Raw genomic sequence first — 8,071 nt, 5'->3', positions numbered from 1 at the left:
CTCAGCCATCCTGTCATGGTTGTCCCAAAGGTGCTTTTTTCAAGAGGCAACTGGACTTTCTGTTTTTTCTTGGAAGATATTTCACTTCTCCTCCAAGAAGCTTCTTCAGCTCTGACTGGATAGTGAGGAATGGAAGGATTTATAGTCCTTGCAGACAGCTGGTCATTTGCATTCTTTTAGCAAGTCATGAGGCCACCTGGAGGTTTATCTGTAATCATCAAGGTCACCTGAGTGGTACAAATGTGTGTGAAGCCTTCTTGGAACTATTGGAAGGACTGTGTTGTAGACTAGAGATAGATAATGTCATATCTCTCCCCCTCTATTGAAGGAGAGTTGTTCAATTTTGACATAGATGGGTTCTTTGGCCCCTCTTTCAAACCAGCAGCCCTCTCTATCTTCAAAAGGGTGGCCTTTGTCTTTTAAATACAGATGGATTGGTGAATCTAGTCATGATGGGTTTGCTCTCCTATGTTGTGCCATGCATTTATGAAGTGGTTGTTTTGTTTCCCCAATGCACAGATCTGCACATGGTTCACTACATTGTACTGCATAGACCACATTGCTCAGATTGTGTCTGGGTGTTTTCAGCTTCTGAGACACCTGAGATATTAGAACAGTATGTTAAACACTTTAAAAACAAAAATTTACCATAAGTTTCTATGGATACTTGTTATCAATAAGTTAATGTGATAAGGAACTGTTAAGACATAGATGGAATAAAGTATGAGAAGTTTTCATGTTGCCCAGACAAGGGGCAGTATTTTAACTTTCATAGCAAGAATGTCAATGAATCTTAAATACAATTTATACAACAAAAAGTAATATTTAGAATGTTACTGGGCATGTAATGGGCTTCATTACATTTATATAGAAAAGGACTATCAAAAACAGAATTCTGTTGAAGATGTAACAAAGATAATCCTTCTTTGAAACATATATTTTTGCAATCTCCTACCACTTACCTAGTTTTGGAGGAAAGAATTGGATTATAACTATAATTGTGCAACAAAACCTAACATTTCAGACAGTAATATTTTTTGAACTATATATCTCATACTTTAAATTTGATAACCAGACAATATAAATGGATTCATCATGCCCTTATCCTGGCTAAAAGAGTGGCAGTGAAGCAGAGAAAGATAAAGGTGTGTCCCATTTCAACCATATGATTGAAAACTTGATTGCACTTGCCACTTATGAGTGGATTGCCTATAAGCTTTGCATGGAGAAATATAACAAACTATGGGACTCATTTATACAAAATACAGTACATTAAAATGATAGCTATATAAATACGTTATAAATGCACACACATACACACACACATTCAATAATTACATTCAATAATTATATAGAGAATTCTAACATTACTGTTAGACTGATATATTTTATATGTGCTGCCTACATCCTTTTTCCTTTTTCTTTTGTTGTATTTTTTTCATTTTTTAAAAAAAGCACTAGATGTTTTTCCTTTTCCTTTTATTCGACATGTACTTTTATCTTTGTGGAATTTTTTAAAAGCAAAAAAAAAAAAAACCAATAAAAAAGACAAAAAGATTGATCTCATTCCTATTTGGGAAATTTAGCTAACCAGAAAGAATTAATTTAGCCCAGATAGCTCCAGAACTATTTTGGATTTAAATTAACTCTCTTTCCCCAGTCCTACCCTACAGAGAAACATGACATGAGAACAAAGACAATTCAATGACAATTAAATAAGGATCAAAATCTATCCCAATTTATTTAAAGTTTCTAGGCAACAAAACATTTCCTCAAAATACCCCCAAAAGGTGCTTTTTCAAAACATAACTGGAATTTCTTCCTTTTTCCTTGAAGACATTTAGCTTCTCATCCAAGAAGTTTCTTCAGTTCTGACTGAATGGTGAAAAATGGAAGGATTTATATTCCTTGTAATCATCAGGTCATTAGCATGCACTGTCTCTGAGAGTTGTTGAGGCCTGTAGGATGTTTTCTTCCCTGTTTCCTTTCACTGTTGAACATAGGTGCAGGCTGTTGAGGATCAGTCTGTGTTGTCTGCATCTCAAATTGAAAAGCAAATGTTCCTGTAGTCCACAGCTGTTCTGGAAATCTGTTCATACTTCTGCACCATTTAAAGGGTGTTTACCCCAAAGTGCAAGCTTTGGAGATTCTCAGTCATCAGGTGATGGTTGTACCAAAGGTGCTTTTTCAAAAGACAACTAGACATTCTTTGTTGTTCCTTGTAAATGTTTTGCTTCTCATCCAAGAAATTTCTTCATTCTGTTACCTTGAACCTACATTCTTCTGCAATTTGGACTAAGTAAAATCAGAATTCAATGAGGCATCTCCTGTGCAAGGGACATTTCATCAGACCAATGCAGTGAGTCAGAGCATTGCCTTAAAACAACACTTTCAAAATGGTGTACCCGTGAAGTAATTCAGGAAATGGCTCCACTTATTGCAATGAAGTGTACGGGTTGTTTGGTTACAAATGTTACCATCTTTCCGTAAAGAGAGAGACCTTAAAACGGCAATCTTTCAATATTAACTGAATATTAACTTAAGCAAGCTGTGCTATAAATTTTATAGCATGCTAAACCTCATGGTTTCAATGAAAACAGGTCCCAAAGACTGGCCAGTGGCTTAATTTCATCACAAGAAATTTCAAATGAGTAGGTACTTGTCTGTGACCCACTGAAGCAAAGAGGGAGGAAAAGAAAACAAGAGAAGTACTGTAAAATCAGATTGTCACAGAACACAAAAATGCACTGAAAAAGTAAAATTATCTAGTATGTGGAAAAATGGGAGAAAAAACCCACCCTAAACCTAATCCTAATTCTGCAGGATTGGATTTGCCAACAATACAGTATTGTCTTTCTTTTACATTTCCACAACCACTTTTTTCCTTGCATTACATTTTTTATTCAGCATTATCCATGTAACTGAGTATGAAGTCTTAATCTGAATAGTGGGGGAAAAAATGGTCTGAATTTACAATACAGTTGCTCATTTGATTTACCGAAGATTACAAGACATGTTGCAAGAAAAGAAAAATATAAAGACAGATTTGTTTGAGATATCGTGATGAAAACATCCAAGTGCATATGCTAGATCAGGGGTCCCCAACCCCTGGTCCATGGACCAGCACCGGGCCATGGCATGTCAGCAACTGGCCCGTGGAAACAAGCAAAGCCCCATCTATGGAATGCAGGCAGCATACAAAACCACATCCCCTCTGGTCCGCGGAAAAACCTCTCTCCATGGAACCTGTCCCTTTTGCCCAAAAGGTTGGGCACCGCTGTGCTAAATAGAAACAATTTCATTCATTCCATATAATTTTCATAAAACTTGGGTGAAAGCCTGTTCTTTCATATCTCTATCTCTACCTCTACCTCTACCTCTACCTCTACCTCTACCTCTACCTCTATCTCTATCTCTATCTCTATCTCTATCTCTATCTCTATCTCTTTCTCTATCTCTGTCTATCTATCTATCTATCTATCTATCTATCTATCTATCTATCTATCTATCTATCTATCTAATCTGTCTATATACACACACATACACAGAGGAGAGAGAGAGATAGCTGTGTGTGTGTGTGCGTGTGTGTGTGCGTGTGTGTAAAGGTTACCCTCGCACATATGTGTTAGTCGTTTCCAGCTCTAGGTGGCAATGCTCATCTCCATTAAAAAGCCAAAGAGCCAGCGCTGTTCGAAGACATCTCAGTGGTCATGTAGCTGGCATGACTAAATGCCAAAGGTGCACAGAACACTGTTACTTTCCCACCAAAGTGGTCCCTATTTTTCTACTTGCATTTTTACATGCTTTCGAACTGCTAGGTCGGCAGAAGTAATGGGAGCTCACTCCGTTATGCGGCACTAGGGATTCGAACCGCTGAACTGCTGACTTTTCTGATTGACAAGAGCTCAGCATCTTAGCCACTGAGCCTCCACTTCCCTTTCCAAGAGTCAGGAAACTGATTGCTGCTGGATGGGGAAGCAGTGAGGAAAAACGAGGTTGACTAGGAAAGTGCCACAGAAGTTTGAAAATGAAGACCATGTAATCACAGCAACATCCCAGCAGCACAGCAGGAGACAAAGGGACTGTTATGCCCTTGGTGGAGACTGACTCTGAGGGAGAGGAGCAACAGCCCACAGGGAGTGGAAGTATGGCTCTGGAGGTTGTGGAGGAGGCTGGGGAAGGACAGAGGCCGGCTGGGCACTCAGAGGAGGACCCAGGCCCATCCCTTCTCCATCCTAGGGCATGTAGGGAGGAGAGGATAAGAGAGAGACATGGTCTACTGGGAAGGAGAGGACCTTGATCCTCTTCATGGGCTGCAGCTGACAACAAGGACAGACATGCGTACAGGCGAGTGCTAGAAACAAAGCGTGGAAATATTTCTAGTTTATTGTTCCTCTCTGAGTTTGGTGTCCTTCCCAGTGTGTGTTCTGATATCTGTGGATGTCTTCAAGCCCTTATCTTACCTGGTTGGTGTTGTTTTTTACTCTTTGTAATTTATAGGCATTTTTAGTTTAAATAGCATTTCCTCCTTCTTGTAACTGCTCGTGTGGGAGTTTTTTGTCTCCAGTCAAGGATATTTGAAGCTTGGAAGCAAAGTGAAGGAATAAAAGGGGCTTTGCCTGTTTTTTGTGACTGTGTTTATTTTGTATTCCACCCTGGGTCATCACAGGGACTGAAGCAGTCACATCTTCCCCAAATTTCACTCCCTCGGGAATTACAGATCCCAAAGTTTGGACACATTTTGTAATTTAGCCCACTTGAGGTACTTTGTTTTAAAAATGGTTGCACTGAGATGCACCATTTCACCCAATTAAAAGTCATGACAATTAGAATTTTAAAGGTACATAGATTAAACCAGAGGCCCCCAACATTTGGGCACCAGGGACCGGTTCCGTGGAGAGAGGTTTTTCTGTGGACTGGAGGGGGCATGGTTTCATGTGCTGCCTGCATCCCACAGATGGGGCTTTGCTTGTTTTCCTGGCAGGATTTCTGGCATGCCACAGACCGGTGCCGATCCATGGACCAGGGATTGGGATTGGGGATTTAAGTCATAACAGCAACCACAGCAGTAAACTCAATGGCCCTAATCATGTGTGCAAAATGCTACTGTGTTATGCGTTTGTCTGTGCTTCTGTCTTTTGGGTGGTGATGACTACAGATTTCTTGAAATCTGCAGCCTGTTTATCATATATTGCCCTGGGAATCACATAATTAATACATGAAAAGGTTAAATAAACAGTTTATGAATACAAATAGTTTTGTGACACAAACAGCCTGCAGACTTCCCTCCTATAGTCTATGCATTTAATCAGATATTTTTTGTTGACACTTACAGACAGATTCATCACCCCAAAGAGTTCGATATATTTAAGCTTCTCTGCTCGGGGGACCCTTTGATGTGCTGTACCTTTATTCCTATAAAGGTCAAGATGCTGAGCTTTGCTTCTGGGTTCCACCATTTGCTGAATTTTGCTTCTGTGCCTGAATGCAAACTCAACACAGATTTAGATGGGCTTTCAGATTTTAATTGAAATAACGTTTAGACCTCCTGGTATGTTCACTTATTACCTATGAGATCTATATCCTCTAAACAGAGCGTTAGATGCTGCTGACCTGGATTTAAAAGAAAAGACAATTAAGCAAACTCTAATCACAACACAATGCTCAAAAAAGTTTAAACAAAAAGAAGAATGTCCGATGAAACCATAAAACCTTGAGATGAGTTGGGGATTATCACTGATTCCAAGTTTGGGGAGCCATAAGAAAACTCTATTCCTTGTATGTTTTAGGTAGTTTGTGGGTTTTAAAATTCATTTTTTTGTATCTGAATGGCTACCCTTGACTTTGTAGCATCCTGTCATTTTGGAGCAAGAAATATAAACATTTGCAAAAAAACTATACTTTACATTCTTAAATAGGGTTTATACGCTTGAAAAGCCACAAAACTTGAAGCAAAATGAAAAACTCTAGCCTCTTCCAAAAGTACATTATTTTGCAAACAAGATCCATCTTACAGGGAGCCAGCTGGTACAGAATTTAGCTTGAGTTGCCACCCAAAAAAACTAGCCTGGGAACAGACAGGCTGTTGCTGTATAAACCATTCAACATGCTAACTCATGAACTTAACCCCAAGTTACTCAATTTTCCCCAAGGTTTTCACAATATACTCAACCATAAAAAGGTGGGCAGCTTTGCACAATTCACTCTGCTCAAGTTTAGCTGGATAATTTATGGTTCAGTAAGTATGTGAACATAAGGCAATTCTGCACTGCAGTTAAAGCTGCTTGTTTCTATGTTGCTACTGCTTCTAAAACCAACTGAAAATGCTCGTCCAAATCGCAATGGGTTGACAACAGAACTGGACTAAATCAGGACTTCAGCCACCACAAGTCTTAACCGTTGCTTTGGTTTTCCTTCTCACTAGTCCCCAATCTTTTCCTTGACTTTACCAGATGTTTCACATGTGGATACTTGTAGCCCCTTCTCAATTATCTCCTTTGACCCTTCCTTTCCTCCCTCCCCCGATGATGCCATCAAAGCTCCAATCCTACAATAATCAATGCAAAAGGAACAATTGTTTTTATGTTCCTCACTTCCTTTGTAGAAACGAAGTGGCAGTGTACTTATTTTGCAACTTAAAGATATTTTTTAAAAAAATTAAAGAAAAGAAGTTTTGCAAGAAAAGGGTTGGAAAAGCAAAGGTTTGCTTTACTCAGCCTGGATAGAAATTGAAAAGATAAGAAATGAATGCAGAGTTGGTATTCAGCAGGTTCTGGCCAGTTCTGGAGAACCGGTAGTGGAAATTTTGAGTAGTTCGGAGAACCTGTGGTAATCTTTCCCCAGGAGTGGGGAGGGAATGGAGATTTTGCAATATTCTTCCCCTGAAGTGGGGTGGGAATGGAGATTTTACAGTATCCTTCCCCTGCCAAACCCACCAAGCCACACCCACCAAGCCATGCCATGCCCACCAAGCCACGCCCACAGAACCAGTAGTAAAATGTTTTAAATCCCACCACTGGTTGAATGAAGTTGCGTTTTTAAGTTTAAGGATAGTCCATTGACTTAACCTGAACTAGAGCAGGGCAGTTTTTATCCCGAACACCATCACTCTGCTAAACAAATAATTCCGTCAAGACTGTCCAACTATTTACAAAGTCTGCATTACTATTATTATTAATCTCAACACTCCTTATCCCCCCTTACTTGTGACTGTATGACTGTAACTTTGTCACTTGTATTCTTATGATTTATATTGACTGTTTCCTAGTATGATTTGATTGCTTGTTGTACCCTATGACTATTATTAAGTGTTGTACCTGATGATTCTTGACTCTTGATGAATGTATCTTTTTTATGTACACCGAGAGCATATGCACCAAGACAAATTTCTTGTGTGTCCAATCACATTAGCCAATAAAGAATTCAATTCAATTCTGTTCTATTCTATTCTTAACAGGCTAGCACTTGATCTCCTGCTAAGCATCAGAAAACATAGGTCTGATAATTCAGGATGAAATGGCCAATACCCAGAACAGTGGCCAACCACTGGAGGAGAACAGACATGCCTGGCATTGAAGCCAGTGGGAGCTGAGGCTGCTGTTAAAATAAAACAAAGTACTGAAGAAGAGTTTATAGCAGCTCAGATTGGGAAATAACAGTTCTGAATTGAAACTCAAACATATATAGTAGTAAAGGTGTGGGGTGCACTGAGATTGAGATAGGGACAAATTCAGCTCTTTCTGTACTCAGGTAGCAGTGAATGACCCATAAGAGTGATAGTTCTCAGCCTTGCGGGATTGTCCAAACAAGATGTACATCCAGAAGTACTAGCTCTAACTTTATTGTAAGGTTACACTCCCTGAAACTTGCAAGTCTGAAAATACATCTCTTCCCTCCCCCACTTTTACAGTCCAAGATTCTATGGAGGGTGCCTTCTGAAATGCTTGCCATGCCCACATTCCTTTTGCAGGCTTAGTGTCACGTATAGAACTGTTGCCCTGGCTCTGGCTCTACCCCATGTATCTCAAGGTTATTTCCACATGCTGTTACAATAGTCACTGGAGAAGGGCTC

This window comes from Pseudonaja textilis, chromosome 1 (genome assembly GCF_049901715.1).
Source record: "Pseudonaja textilis isolate UNSWEBS1 chromosome 1, rPseTex1.2, whole genome shotgun sequence".
Taxonomy (NCBI): domain Eukaryota; kingdom Metazoa; phylum Chordata; class Lepidosauria; order Squamata; family Elapidae; genus Pseudonaja; species Pseudonaja textilis.
This window is presented reverse-complemented; position numbering follows the sequence as displayed.